We start from the raw sequence: 16,010 nt of genomic DNA on the forward strand, positions 1-16,010 counted from the left end.
CACACCATGTATTATTTATTAATTACGATGTGATAGAGTATGCCTTTGCAATGGAGAGATCTGGCAGTCACCATTGTCCCAAATCGTCAAACTCCCCATTGCGACCATGGGTCAGGCTATTAGATGCCTCTGGATGTGATGGAGTGGGAGGTACACAGCATAACCTAAGTAGAGTCCTTGCCAGAAATGTCTTGTCTAAATCCAATCATGAGGAAACTGTCAAATAAATTCAGGAGATGGAACATTCTGTAGAACAATTGGCTTGGACTTGTCAAAGGATTTGGTGTCAGGAAGATCAGAGGGTCACAATGGAAGACTAAAGAAATACAACATCCAAACGTAATGTGTGAACTTGGCTGGATGCTGAATTTTAAACAGCTGTAAGAGACATTTTGGGGACAAGTGGGGCAATTTGAGTATGGCTAAGATGTTTCATGATGTTATTGAATTCACTTTTTTTTCCTTTTTAAGAAGTTGAATTTAACTTTCTGAAGTAATTACTTAGGAAGAAATGCAGAGGAGTTCCACAGAAAAAGGTGACAACCAGAATGATATTCCATCAGCCAGATTTTTAAAATTCCTCCACTCTGAAATTTCTTTTTTTGTCAGCTAAAACTATTTTCCGGGTCCGTTTCCTTAGGTGAGCCTTGTTCACATTCGGCATCATACTCAATGCTGCTATTTATTATTTTGGTTTCATTTTCCTTTTTGCATCTTTATGTTTCTTCCGACAATCCATAGGCAGGTTGTCTGTTCCGGCGTCCCAAGAGTTCCTGCTAATATTACTTCCCGCTCCTCTCTAGAATAAATCAGAACCTGCTTGAAGTCCTTCATTATTCTTAGAGAAAAAGAAAAATCTAGTGGTCTCTTTCTCAGGTAATGATGCTTCTCCAGGACTGGACTTTCTGTGATCTGTTCCTTCAGGAACATCTTCCCCTTCGGAACTGCTGTCTTGGAAACACGGGTCTTTCTCGTCTCCAGAACCCGTCTGTTTCACCTCTGTGAGTCTCTTCCTTTATGTCTTTAGTGTCTGAATCAAAAAAGGAGAATGTGAACCTGCTGGGCTGCTCAGCCCCACTGCTCAGAGCTGCAGGGTCCTGGATTTCCTCAGGTTTCTCTTTACCACACTCCTCATTCCAGGGTATGTCCGCTTCCTTTTCACTGGTATATTTTGAAGTTCGAAATATTTCTTTCAGATCCATAGCAATGTTATGATACCTTTCTTTGGACACCTCAGATAGCTTTTCAGCTTCCTCCCTTTTCTTTTTTTGTTTTTCTTTACTTTCTTCTGGTTTATCGTGTCTTTTTCTTTCGTAAGTGGCACGGTCTTGCTTCGTTGGATCATCATGTATGCTGTCTTTAAATTTCTTAGCAGCTACCGATTCTTTGTAGAATTGCTTAAGTTGATTTGCAAAACACTTTGTACAACATTCAGGGCTTTCTTTTCTCCTTCAGCAGGCTCTCTTCTTCCTAGCAGTCTTCTTTTCATTTAACTCTTCCTGTTCCTCTTCACTGGCACTTTCTTGAAATCAAGAGTTCATGCAGAATCTGTCATTAGTGCCAAAGTGCGACTGTAAATCCATGAGCTTCTGTTCAGCTCTGCCCTCAAACTGAGGTTTAATTTTGAGCCTGTTACTGTTATCTTCAGAATCAGATTCCTCATCATCACTGCTATCAGGCAGCTTCCTCGATGTTTCACCCATAGACTCTTTCACCCATTCCTCTCCTGGACGGCTGTCCTCCTGAGTAGATATCTCCTCTGTTTCACATTCACTGTCAGAACTGAAGATGATGTGCATTAGCTTATCCTCTGCATGACCATCCACATTTGTCAGAGCATTGTACACCAGCTTCTTCTGCACTTCTTTTGCTTTTTGCCTCGTTTTCAAGGCTGCCAAGTGCTTCTCATCATCTTCAGCATGCTTATCCTTACCACTCAGATCAGACGAATTACTAATAGAAAGTGAGAAATCAGTTTTGATTTCCTCGGTGTCCTTGGATAAGACCTTTGGTGATTTCTCAAGAGATGTGAGGCTGCTTGAGTCAGACCTCTCTTCCTCTGAAGCTTCTGTCTTTGTGGCACTATGGCAGCTGTCTTTGTCAAAGCCTATATTGTGAGTCTTTGCACTAAGACTTAAGGACTTCTTACCTTCTAATGGCAGTAAACTAGAAATAGAATTCTTACTTCTCTTTTCAGAACTGCTAGTGGACACTGCCTTGCGATCCTGGCTCTCAAAAGTGTTCTTTTCTTTTTTTTTGAGACGGAGTCTTGCTCTGTCGCCCAGGCTGGAGTGTGCAGTGGTGCTTCCTCAGTTCACTGCAAGCTCCCCCTCCCAGGTTCACGCCATTCTCCTGCCTCAGCCTCCTGAGTAGCTGGGACTGCAGGTGCCCACCACCGCGCCTGGCTAATTTTTTTGTATTTTTAGTAGAGACGGGGTTTCACTGTGTTAGCCAGGATAGTCTCGATCTCCTGACCTCGTGATCTGCCCGCCTCGGCCTCCCAAAGTACTGGGATTACAGTGTTCTGTCTTTTTTGAGGCTGAATATAGTTTAGGCCATTCGCCTTCTTTGCATGTTGGCATGGAGGCAGTTCACCTGAAAAGCCATTAACATATGGGGACCCATCTTCCATGGATATGATACTGGGATCCACATGTTTCATGGAATTCTGATCTTTATTAATATTGTTAGAGGCAACATTGTCTTTCAATGATTTTTTTTTAATTGACTCCTTTTCATATAAACAGCCTCCTCCCTTGAAAACCTGGAATTTTGGCTTTAAGTTGTTTTCCTTTGGTTTCTGTTTGCCACAGGTGCTCTCCTCTCCTTCTAACAGAGAAGCCACAATGTCCTCAGGACAAATACACTGTCTGCGTCTGTGGAGGCCAGTGGGAGTGTTGGGGCTCTTGAAGCCCAGACTTGCATTGTGTCATGGTTTCTGGTCCGTCACTCTCAGTATCTTCATTTGGAACTTTCTGATCAGTGCCAGCCAATTGTTCCAAATCAGCTAAAGTAAGATTCACACGAAGGCAGTTTTTTTTTTTTTTTTTTTTTTTTTTTTTTTTTACTCCTTGTCTCCTTCAGAGTCAGCTAATTCTGATGCAGAATCAGCATCTTCACCGCTACTGCACTGAGAGGGAGATTTGTGATTAAGAGGCTTTAATCCATGACCGAGGGCTGACTCTACATTGTTTTTTCTTTTTCATACTTTAATACAGTGATCAGAAAGCTCACAGATTTCTCTATTTTTGAAGGAAGTTTTCTTGTCTGTAGATTTTTCCAATTGTGAAAATGCTGTACTGTTTTTGACCTTAGCAACATTTTTTTTTCATCGCAATGATTTCATCTGTATCTCCTGAGTCATACAATCATTTCTAATAATATCATCACTGTCATGGCAAGAGACATTAGTTTTGATACCTAAACCTATTGAAGAATGCAATTTGTGAACTCCTGATTTGAAATCATCCCTTACAACTCCAAAGGGATCATTTTCAGATTCATTTATTGAGGGCTGTACAGTTCTCTCTAAGTTTTCCTCTTTTGCAATCATCATTCTTAATTCATCTTCAGAATCAATATCATCATTAGAAATGCTATTTCTCTTCTTGGCAGTTTCCAAGCCAGAAGTCTTAAAAGGTAGATTTTTAAGTTTCTGAGTATCAGAAACAAGTACAGGAGGTGATTTAGAAGAAGTAATGCAATCACAAGTTCTTTTCTGTGCAGCCTGTTGCTGTGTTAAGGGTGGTATCTCTATGACCCACCTGGGCCTTGGACTCATGGTCAGAGACCCAGTGGAACTCTCATTCCTCTGCACTTTTATCATCTTCTTGGGAGGGCTGTGGAAGTCAGAGAATTCTCCTCACCATTTCTTACTCATAGGGTAATTCCCTCCTTCCAATTCCCAAGTCAAGCTGGATATAGGAACGGTGTTTGTGAAATCCTCCCCTATCTTCTTTAGGTTGTGGTAGGATTTTGAGGGATCATATTTTATAATTTTATATTTATGATAATTTTTAAGGTGAAGAACAAGTAACACTCTTCTGAATTTGCTCACAACCCAATTCTTATACCCTGGCACAGCTTTCATATGGAATTCCACTCCTCCTATCTTTTCTAACAAGTTGGTGTTACCTGTTGTTGATTTTCCTTTCTTAGCTTTTGCTTCTTCTTTCTCTTGGGCCAATCAATGCTCCACCTTTCCATTTTGTTTTATTTAGAACAGACATACATTTTTTCAGGTCTGCTTCTGCTACACTGATGTTGATATATGCAAAGATTTTCTGTGGGTTTCCTTGGTCGTCTTTCCGTGTGATGATCTCCACATCCGAAACCTTTGCAAATCTGCTGAACTGATTTTGTAGGTCTGTCTCAGAAATGTCCTGGCCAAGGCCACCCACATAAAGGTGCTTCATTTCTCTGTTCACTTTCATGAAGACTGGGCATATACTTGGTGTGTTTTAGTGGGAAAAGTAATTTTCTCAGCCTTGTTTCTCTGAGAAGACCCAGAGACGTAAAGAGAGAGGCTTGGAAACTGCCTTGTGATTCTCATGCCCCAAACCCACTCCTCACCATGTCATCACCTACAGCCAGCACTGCTGCAGCCCCTGACTTGACTTTTTAAAAGGCCTGGTAGGCCGGGTGTGGTGGCTCATGCGTGTAATCCCAGCACTTTTGGAGGCCTAGGCGGGTGAATCATCTGAGGTCAGGAGTCTGAGAACAGCCTGACCAACGTGGTGAAGCCCCATGTCTACTAAAAATACAAAAATTAGCCAGGCGTGGTCGTGGGCGCCTGTAATCCCAGCTACTCAGGAGGCTAAGGCAGGAGAATTGCTTGAACCCAGGAGGCGGAGGTTGCAGTGAGCCGAGATCATGCCACTGCACTCCAGCCTGAGCGATAAGAGTGAAACTCCGTCACAAACAAACAAACAAACAAACAAACAAAAAAATGCCTGGTAATGGTGTTAGGTTGTGTGAGAGAATGTCCTTGTTTGTGAGAGTTATGTGCTAAAATACTTAGGGATAAACTGTCATGTTGTTTCCAACGTACTTTATGATCGCTTGACAGAAAGAGGTGTGTGTAGGTTCCTGTATTAGTCCTTTTGGGATGTTATAACAAAATACCATAGACTGGAGTGCTTATAAACAGCAGAAATCTATTTCTCACAGTTCAAGAGTCTGGGAAGTCCAAGATCAAGGCATCAGCAGATTTGGTGTCTGGTGAGAGAACCTACACTCTGGTTCATAGATGCCACCTTTTCACTGTGTCCCTATGGGGTAAAAGAGATGAAGGGTCTTTTTCAGACCTCTTTTAGAAGGGCGATAATTCCATTCATGTGGGTTCTACCTCCCCAAAGTTCTTACTACTAATATCATCATGCTGGGGGTTAGATATTTCAACATATGAATTTCAGGGGGACACAAACATTCCGACCATAGCAATACCTATATAGAGAGATGAAGCAGGAGCCACAAGATTATTAATAGTTGGTGTGTATAGGCAAGCGTATACCAATATTCACTAGACATTTCTTTAATTTTTGTGTAGATTTGAAATTTTTCAAAGTAAGAAAAATAGTATCTATGGGAATCAAGAGAAAATATTTTTCCCTCCACTTTTTATGCCTGTTGTCCTCTACACTTAGTAATTATTTCATGACATGAAAGCCCTGCTCTGATTTGTTAGTTTTGTCTGATGTATGGAGTTTAGTTCTGAGGACTTAGACTCACCCTATATCTCTGCAGGTGATCAGGATGTTGTAGAAACAGTGAATTTAGATTTCTTGGACACATTTTCTTTTGGGACTTTTCTTTGATTAATATGTGAAGTGACAGCAAGGGACCTTGTGAAGGTCTTGGTTGTTGTTATTCCCTGCAGCTGCAAGAGTGGGTTCCAGAAGGCCAGTGAAGAAATGTGGTAAATACATGGTACATTCCTTATGGTTCAGCAGAAGGCTTGAAAGATCCCTGGAACGATTTGGAAAGAAATACCTTGAGACTTTTTATATGCAAGTCTGTAAAAGCCATCATGTCAGTGCATTTTATAGCATTTTGTCTGCCTCCTTTCAGTGACAGATGTTGGAAGTCTTGGCATGGTAGTCATGCATTTTGAACTACCTGCATGGGGCATCTTGAGTTCCACATAAGAAAAGATGGTAGAGAGAAAAAAATTGGGGGGTGGGGCAGGGGCGGGGAGGATCATTTTCTTACAAATTTTATTTCTCCAAAGATAAGATAAAACTCAAATCATAACTTTGTAGTTATATACCTTTTGAAAAACTGATCAGTAAGTAACAATTTTATTAAACAATTGTTGAATAAAAGAGGAGAAGGTGTGGTGCTATAAGATTCTTTGCTAAATGGAGTTTTTATATTAAAATTACAGATACAAATATTAGGTGATTTTTATTAATTGAATTCCTGCTATGTGCTTCCTTTTAATATAATAACTTGACATTAAGAAACTTCTGTCCTTAAGAAACTCAAGAATACATTAGTGACTATCTTAATCATTTTAATGTTTCTATAAAGGGAGAATATCTGACTTTTATGTTTTTACCGAGTTTGAGAAGTATTTGGGGGATTCTAATTCTCATAAGGGTCTTTGACTTCCAGTTTTCCTTCTCCTAAGAGCAAGGACACAGCAGATTGAAGATTAATGATGGTCTGGAGGGAGCTGGGATATGCAGATTGTATTCAATGTCATTGAAGAAATGTGCTTTGAGTATCCACCATGTACCAGGCATGGTGCCAATGCAGATAAAAATGCAAGAGAGGCCATTTCACAGAATCTATTTGTTGACTGTCAATGACACAAGAACATGTGTTTGGAGGCGCTTGGCTATTTTTGCTGGGATGGTCTTCATGGATGGACATTACTATTCTCTTTCTGTTTTAAATCCATAGACAAGAAAGCCCTGATCAACCCCTTCTTGGACTATTCCAATTTTGTCTCACATAATTTATTGGGGAAAATGAGTTCCATATGTTTAGTAAAGTTGTTCCAGAACTACCTCCTTTCTGGCTCATGTTTAGTATTTTGGGATTTGGTGGCTGTGTTTATGGTCAACAAAAGCATGATCTTCATCACTTTTATGTCTTCTTTAAAACACACCTCTTCAACTATTCTGTCTTTCAGATGTAAAAATCTTTGCCTTCTTACTTCATCATCATTTTCTCTTTAAACTTATATGAGAGGGGTAGACAATCCTGAATACCATTAGGATTTACCCTAACCCTGTTTTTCATGGAAAAGAATATGTAAACTTCCATTAGGAAGTGTGTGAAAGAAACTTTCCTTTAAATAAAAATGTGTAAGTCTTTAGAATTGCCCTTGCAAAGTTCTAAATCAATCAGCCAGGGCTAATACATCACTTGAGGAGATGGGCTAGTGGCATTCTCATGAACGATCACCTGTGATTACAGAGCTCCGGCTGGCCCAAGATTTTACTTTCCTGTGGGATTTGACATCACTGATCATTTTAGTTTCCTGCATCAGCCATGCACAGAAAGTCTTAATGGGACAGTATGCAAAATGCATTCTCATTACATTTGTTCTCTTTTTGTTATCAATAACCCAAGGTCATTTTAATATTTTTAATCATTTCTGTCTGAAGAGTATGCTTTTAGAGACACATGGCTTATCTTTCATAAAATACAATTCAGAACAAGAAGTTAGGTTTTGAGATATTTAGACAAGGATGGACTTAGGCAATTGTGAAGGTTTTCACACTTCTTTGTCAGCAGGTTTCACATCCATTTTTCCTTCCCACTCCCTCTTTTGAAACCTTTATTTCAAGCCAACAATAGAGTTTTATGTATGAAGTTTAAAAATTATTTTTCCATTTAACATATTTTAATTTTTTGATGTTACTTTCTGTTTTTTTGCTATCGTTTAAGCAGTTTTATTCCATTCAATAAATGTGCCCTCATTTAATCCCGTGTGGTTGGACATTACTTTTCACTGTTCACTTCTATAATAGCATTGAAATGAACATTCCTGTAGTGAAAACTTTCAAGATATTCATGATAATTTCCTTAGGTCAAATTCTTGGATATGAAATTATTATGTCAAAAATAGGCACATCATTAAGTCTTCTTATACAAGTTATGAAGCATTATGATGTGAGAATGTACATTTTCTCTCACCTTCTGCAAAATTAGATATTATAATAATCTGCTTGAATATGATGTATTGAAGTCTCATTGATTATATCCATATTTCTTTGATTATTGTAAGTTTGGAATTTTTAATAGATTTTTGGTTTCTAGTGTTTTATCTTGAAAAATACCCAATACGGTGATAAATCAGGGCCTGACATGTCATACTTTATAAGTTTACTTGCTGGTGTCCAAGGAATAGCTTTTTTCAGTGCATAGAGTTATAAGAACGTAAAATGTTCAAATAAATGCTTTCTAGGAGCACACTAATTCCTATCTCCCTCCCAGGGTGAGATTGATTGATATGCTGAAGTTAATATCAGTGTAAATGCATCTATTTAAACCCATGCCTTGATGTCTTTGGATTTTCTTTTTGCATTTGATGTCAAATGAATATATCCCTTAATTATTGATGAATAGTGACTGAGGTGGCTAAAGGTAAGTTAGAAATCAATCATTTGATGTTCATTGGGCACCCTGGATAGTTGGATGTATATTAGACCTCTCCCAGCAGGCAACAACAGTGGACCATATCCAAGAGTCTAAAGCCATAAAGTGAATTCTTTTCAGCATTTCATAGATAAACCATGCAGTGTACTCAGAAAAACACGCACTAATCTTTCTTTCCTTTGTCTCTCTCTGGTGTCACCTTATCTCCAGCTCTATCTTTCATTTCTACTCTTTTCCTCTTACCTTATCAATTTTTTTTCTCCTCAATCATATTTCCTTCCTCTACCACTGTATAATGTGTTTCGAAAAGAGTGGATTTTAAATGTTCTCATCACAAAGAAATGATAAATATGTGAGGTCATGTGGAGTGTGATCATTCTACAATGTATACATGTACCAAAACATCACATTGTACATCACATACAATTATTATTTGTCAATTAAAAATAAAAGATAATAAAAATAAGTATTAATTAATCTTTCCTCCATATTTTGTTTTGTTTTGTTTTTTTCCTATCTTAATTTATGGACAAGATCACACCAAATCACTTCTACAGGGAAGGGGTGTGATAAGAAAGAAGTCTCCCGCTGGCTTTGATTTTCTTTCTTTCTTTTTTTTTTTTGTTATTATACTTTAAGTTCTAGGGTACATGTGCACAATGTGCAGATTTGTTACATATGTATACTTGTGCCATGTTGGTGTGCTGCACCCATCACCTCGTCAGCACCTATCAACTCATCATTTACATCAAGTATAACTCCCAATGCCACCCCTCTCCCCTCCCCTCTCCCCATAATAGGCCCCGGTGTGTGATGTTCCCCTTCCCGAGTCCAAGTGATCTCATTGTTCAGTTGAGAACATGCGGTGTTTGGTTTTCTGTTCTTGTGATAGTTTGCTGAGAATGATGGTTTCCAGCTGCATCCATGTCCCTACAAAGGACACAAACTCATCCTTTTTTATGGCTGCATAGTATTCCATGGTGTATATGCTGGCTTTGATTTTCAAAGAGTAGAAGAGTTGCTGCATACTCTTGTCAACATTTGGTGTTGTTTTACCAATCTTGTGGATGTGAAATGAGATATTTTTATTTTCAATTGTATTTATTTGATTATAAGTGAAGTCGAGTCATAGGAGTTGTTTACATAGTCTAGATATTTTATTAATCCTTTCTTAATTACTATTATAGACTGCACGTTTGTGTTAAGGACAAATCTTGCTTAAATCTGAGAGCAAAGTAGATGATAAAGAGAAAAGCATATATGACAATAGCATGAAGTGTGTTCACATACTATATACATATATATATATATCCAGTGCATAGGCAAATATTAAATAATTATAATAAACTGAACAACCATATGCCCATCATTCAGTCTAAGAAATAAAATAATTCTGGTAATTTGAAAATTATTAAATTGTCCTCCCCCTCAATTGCACTCAGAGGAATAATCTTCTGTAAATGATTCCCATAGTTTTCTTCATATCATAATGAACATGTATGTGTGTATTCCCAAATACAGTGCTTGGTTATGCCAATTTTTGAATATGCCTCACTTCACCCAATGGACTCTGTATTCAAATTTTCTGGGCTTGAGATCCCACTTCATCACCTCGGTGGGAAGCTGTATCAACTTGGGAAAGTTATTTCATCTGTTCAGTCATAATTTCCACATCCGTAAAATGCTAACAGTAACTGTACACGCCTCATAGCATTCTTGTGGAATTAAATTATATATATGGCACTTAGTCAAGAGTTTGGTAATAGTAAGCAATTTACATATTCACTGTTATCGTTATCATTACTATTATGATTACATTCTTCCGTGACTCATGTCTCATATTATGGTGATGTATGTGACTACAGTTTGTCACTGCCATATAATATTTCAATATATGTATATGCCATAATTGATGTATTCATTTTAATGCTGATGGGCATTTGGACTGTTTCCAGAATTTGGCTATTATAAATATTACTGGTAAGAATATTTTTGTACAGGTCTTGTCACACCAAGGATAAGAGTTGCTCTAAGATTTTAGGTTATATGCCCAAGAGTAGACCTGCTGGGTCACAATATGTGCACGTTCATCTTTACTAGGTAGTGCCAAATAATTTTCTAAAGCAATTATACCAATTTATCTCCCAACTGGCATGTAGAAAAGTTGCTCCATAGTTTTACCAACACTTGATGTTGTCTTACGAATCTTTTTGAAATGGCCACCTTGTCTGGGGTATATACCCTGGAGTTTGCTGTCTTGTGCCGAGAAAGGATTTAGGACATGGACACATGTGGGTGGCTTAAGGAGTGGAAAGTTTAATAGACAGAAGAAAGGAGAGAGGAGAGCAACCCTTTGCAATAGAAAGAGAGAGAGAGAGAGAGAGAGGCTGGAAAAACGGGGAAGGTGGCAGACCACAGCAGATTTTATATGCAAGCTGAAGGCAGTGTCTGATTTATGTACATTGGTTCCATCAAGTATGACACTTACATGGCATGTGGGGAAGGCTGGTTGCCTCATCCTAATCTTATTATGCAAATGGGCTTTCCAGTTGATCAGGCCATCTTGTCTGCTCTTTACTCTACAGGTAGCTGACAAAGAGAAGGGAAGATGGAGCCTCCATCTTGAATATGTCTAGTCCCTAGTTCCTGTCAGCACTTACCTGTGCAAGCTCCCAGCTTGCTTATCAATGTTGCTCGACTTTACAGGCTGCTCTTTGTTAGAAAATGATTTGGGGCTGTTTTTCATTAAGAGAAAAGCCTTACCGAGGACTCCCATGCCCTTACTATATGTCTAAGTGATTTCTTCTTAACTCCTATATCATTTTGGGTGTGAAATGTGATATCTTTTTTATTTTAATCTTATTTCTTTGATTATAAGTCAGGTTGATTTATAGGAGCTGTTTACACAGTCTAGATATTAATCCTTTCTTAGTTACTGTTACAAACTGCGTGTTCATGTCTCCCTAAAATTTATGTGTTGAAGCCCTAGCTGCCAGTGGGATGGTATTCGGAAGTGGGGACTAGGTGTAGGTGAGACCATGAGAGTCAAGCCCCCATGATGGATTAGTGTCTTTATAGGAAGAGAAAGAGACTAGAGCACATTCTTTTCATCATGTGCAGATAAAAGAGTAAGAATAAGGTGCCTGTTTGAAAACCAAGATGGGGGCCCTCATTGGAGACTGGATCTGCTGGCACCTTGCTCTTGGGCATCGCAGCATCTGGAACTGCGTGAAATCAATGTTTGTGGATGAGGCCACTCATTCTATGGTATTCTACTGTAGTAGCCCACACTGACTAAGACAGTTACTTATGTTGCAGTTGTTCTTTCCTCCTTTGTGGCTTGCTTTTAAATTGTCAGTGGTAACTTTGGATGAACAGAAGTTCTTAATTTCAATGTGGTTGAACTTATCAAACATTTCCCTTATGGTGAGTGTCATGGCTAATTTTATATGTCAATGTGAGGGTCACAAAGTGCCCAGACATTTGGTCAAGTATTCCGGGTGTGTCTGTGAGGGTGTTTCTGGATGAGGTTAGCATTTGAATTGGAAGATCAGCAAAACAACTGTACTCTCTAATGTGGATGGGACTCATCCAGTCAGTTGAGAGCCTGAACTGAACTAAAAGGCTGATCCTCCCTTGCATAAGAGAGAATTCCTCCAGCCTACCTGCCATGAGCTGGGACATTGGCTCTTTCCTTCCCTGGACTTGAACTGAAACATGAGCTCTTTCTGAGTTCTAAGCCTGCTGGAATTTGGACTGAAACTACACCATTAGCTCTTCTGAGACTTCAGTGTGTAGATTGCAGATATTGGGATATTTCAGTTTCCATAATTGTGTGAGGCAATTCCTTATATCATTTTCCGTATATACATACATTCTATTGCTTCTGTTTCTCTGGAGAATCCTAACAGTTAGCCTTTGTTTGGTCTTCTTTAGGAAATCATTTACTCTCCTAGGGTCCTACAGATAGTTTTCTATATTACCTTCTAAAAGTTTTATAGTTTTACCTTTCAAATAAAAGATTTTAGTCTACCATAAATTAACTTTTGTACATGTTGGGAAGTATAGATTAAATTTTATTCTCTTCTCTGTAATAACCAATTAATCTAGAACTTTTATTGAACGTTCCATCCTTTCTACACTAATCTGAAGTATATAATCTTCCATAAATTAAGTATATTTCTCTTTATAGGACTGTTTCTGCTTTCCGTATTCCTTTAACCTAGTTTGTTTGCCTATCCTTGAACTATCTTAATTATTACAATTTTATAACAGAACTTGATATCTAGCAGGGCAAGTCCACCTACCTTCTTGTTATTTAACAAGTGTTTTGGCTTTTCCTGTTCCTTTACTATTTGAGATAAATTTTAGAATCAGCTTGCTTAACTTGCTGGAAAACTCTCTTGAGGTTTTAATCAGTATCACATGAAATCTACAGATGAATTTAGGTAAAATTTACTCTATTTGAATATTGAATCTTCTTATTAAAAAATGTTGTATTGCTCCCTATGTATCGATTTAGGTTTTCTTTAATATCTTTCAACAATATTTTCTAATTTCCTTTATAATGGGCATATGTGTGCTTTGTGAGGTTTGTTCTCAAGTACTTAATATTTTTTCTTGTGGTTGTAAATTATATCATTAAAAATTGTATTTTCTAACCAATTTTTGCTGGTATATTAAAACCAGTTATATTTTCAATACAATTTTCTATCGTATATCCTGAAATCTTGGTAAACTTAAAACAATTCTAATAATCTATTAAATATTGCTTTGTCTTCTTCTGTACCGTCTCCAACTAAAGGCAGTATTTTGTTCAGATTTTTAAGAACTTTTTCTTGCCTTACTGTACTGGTTGACACTCCAGTAAAATGATGAATAGGAATGGTGAGAGCTGGCATCCTTATCTTTACCTGACCTTAAAGGAAATGTTTTCAGCTTTTCACCATGGATTTTAGAATTTTTGAAGCTGTTTTTATTAGGAAAATATTCTTCTATCTTGGTATAGCAGATTCAAAAGGACTGAAAGTTCTTTGACAGTCCTCCCACAAAGAGATGGGGTCGGTTTCTCCTACCCTAGAATCTGGGTTGGTCTGTGACTGATCAACAGAGCACAAGAAAGGTGACCCAAAGCTGGTTCCGGGCTTTGCCTTTAAGAAGGCTGGAAAACTTCCCCCCAGGTCCCTTGGAGTTTTGACCTTCCATGTAAAAATCCACATATCCTGCTTGAAAGACCAAATGAGAGAGAAGAGAGCTCCAGTTGAGTCCAGCCTCCATGTCATTTCTGCCAAGTGAGTGAAGTTGTCTTGTATCCTCTGGCTCTGCTCACTGGCATCACCAGCTGAAAACCACTGAGTGACTCCAGTCAATGCCACATGGAGTAGAAGAGCCATACAGTGAGTTCTGTCTGAATTCCTGATGTACAAAAATGTGAGATGTAATGAAGTGGTTGTTTATTAAGCCATCAATTTTTTGGGGAGTTTATATAGCAATAAAAAGCTGACTGAGAATTTGGTAATGGGAAGGGCGTATCCCCATAAAAAGAAGTTAAAGCATGGCCTTTGCATGTAGGTGGTAAGTAAAAGCAGGAAAAAGCCTCCATGAAACTGTAAAACTAGAAAGGCCTCAAAGAGATTATTGTGAGGACTTGAAGGACAGTGAGAAAAATATGAGAAGCTAGGGGTCTTATTTTGTAATGGTGGAAAGTTGGGTAACGTTGTCACCTGCCACAGGATGGAAGTAGAAGGAGTTCCCAATGAACTCCTAGATCTTTTTGGGGAGATTTGCATGAAAATATAAAAAGTGGCAACTTGGGGTTTTATTTGCCACTGATGAAGTAGGAGAAGAGGGAAGTAAACCAAAGAATGAACTGTTCATATTCTAAAGTTTTTTGGGTGTGTCTCATAGACCCTCTCTGATAAACAATAGGATTTTTAATTGTCTTGACAGCATTGACCCAAGATAGAGAGTAGCATGTCTCAAAAAGATCATGAGTGCTCTTTTATCTAATAGGTGAATCCCAATGACATTCATAGAAAATCCACAAAGTTTTTAATGGAGATTATATTGATGGAACTGACAAAGAGGACTAGAAGAGACAGAGCTAGTGCAAAGTAAAAACAGACCTTTGGTTCCCCAACTTTCTGTGTGCAGGAAGCAGACTCTCAGTCTGCTTCTTAAGTTGCAAACTCAGGCCATTTCTTACGGAAAAGAAAGGATGACTCAGAGGGCAGAACCCAGCACTTAGCTCAGAGGACAGAGCCAAAGGAAACATTCTGAAGGAGAAGGGTTGATGGGAGTGGTGAATAACTGGTCCTTTTAGTTTGCAGGTCTTTAGGTCCAGAGGAACTATATTGAAAAAATGTACTGAAGAAGTCTCATCTACTGATTTAGCTCTATCATTTTGTTATTTATTCCTATTTGTTTGCTTTGTTTTTTGCCTCTGTTTCTCTTTGGCTGTTTATCATCTTCATTATTCTGTTTGGATCACCTTGTGAATGCTTTAATATAGATATTTTAAATTTAATTTAGGTCTATTATTTCCATTTGTTTACTTTTTATATTTTCTACTTTTTTACTGAGATTTCCTTTATTTTATTTCATTGTGAGTATATTTTCTTTTTTTTAGTTTTTATTTTTATTTCAATAGTTTTTGGGATAAAGGTGGTTTCGGTTACATGGAAAAGTGTTTTAGTGGTGATTTCTGGGATTTTGGTGCACTCAACACCTGAGCAGTGTACACTATACCCAAATATGTAGTACCATAAAGTAGTACCCAAAGTCACTTGTATCACTCTTATACGTTTGTATCCTCATAGCTTAGTTTCCACTTATAAATGAAAACATATGAAATTTTGTTTTCCATTCCTGAATTACTTCACCTAGAATAATGGCCTCTAGCTCCTTTCAAGTTGCTTCAGAAGACTTTATTTCATTCCTTTTTATGGCTGAGTAGTATTCCATAGTGTATATATACCACATTTTCTTTATTCACTTGTTGGTTGATGAGCACTTAGGTTGGTTCCATACTTGTCCAATTGTGAATTGCACTGCTATAAACATGTGTGTGCATATGTTTTCTTCATATAATGACTTTTCTTCTTCTGGGTGGATACCCAGTAGTGGAATTGCTGGATTGGATGGTAGACCTTCTTTTAGTTCTTTAAGGAAAATCTCCGCACTGCTTTCCATAGAGCTAGTACCAGTTTACATTACCACCAGCAGTGTAAAAGTGTTGCATTTTCACCACACACATGCCAACATCTATTGTTTTTTAATTTAATTATGGCTATCCTTGCAGGAAAAAGATGGTATCTCATTGTGGTTTTGATTTGCATTTCCCTGATCACTAGTGATGTTGAGCCTTTTTTCATATGTTTGCTAGTTGTTTGTATGTCTTC

General features: G+C 38.0%; 1 pseudogene; it reads right to left on the reverse strand.

The window, feature by feature from the left end:
- LOC105530320 overlaps nt 1–4,433 on the reverse strand; it is a 5,858-nt pseudogene extending 1,425 nt beyond the window's left edge.
- Nucleotides 4,434–16,010: the final 11,577 nt, after the last annotated feature.

This window comes from Mandrillus leucophaeus, unplaced genomic scaffold, assembly GCF_000951045.1.
Source record: "Mandrillus leucophaeus isolate KB7577 unplaced genomic scaffold, Mleu.le_1.0 Scaffold81, whole genome shotgun sequence".
In the NCBI taxonomy this organism is placed as follows: Eukaryota; Metazoa; Chordata; class Mammalia; order Primates; family Cercopithecidae; genus Mandrillus; species Mandrillus leucophaeus.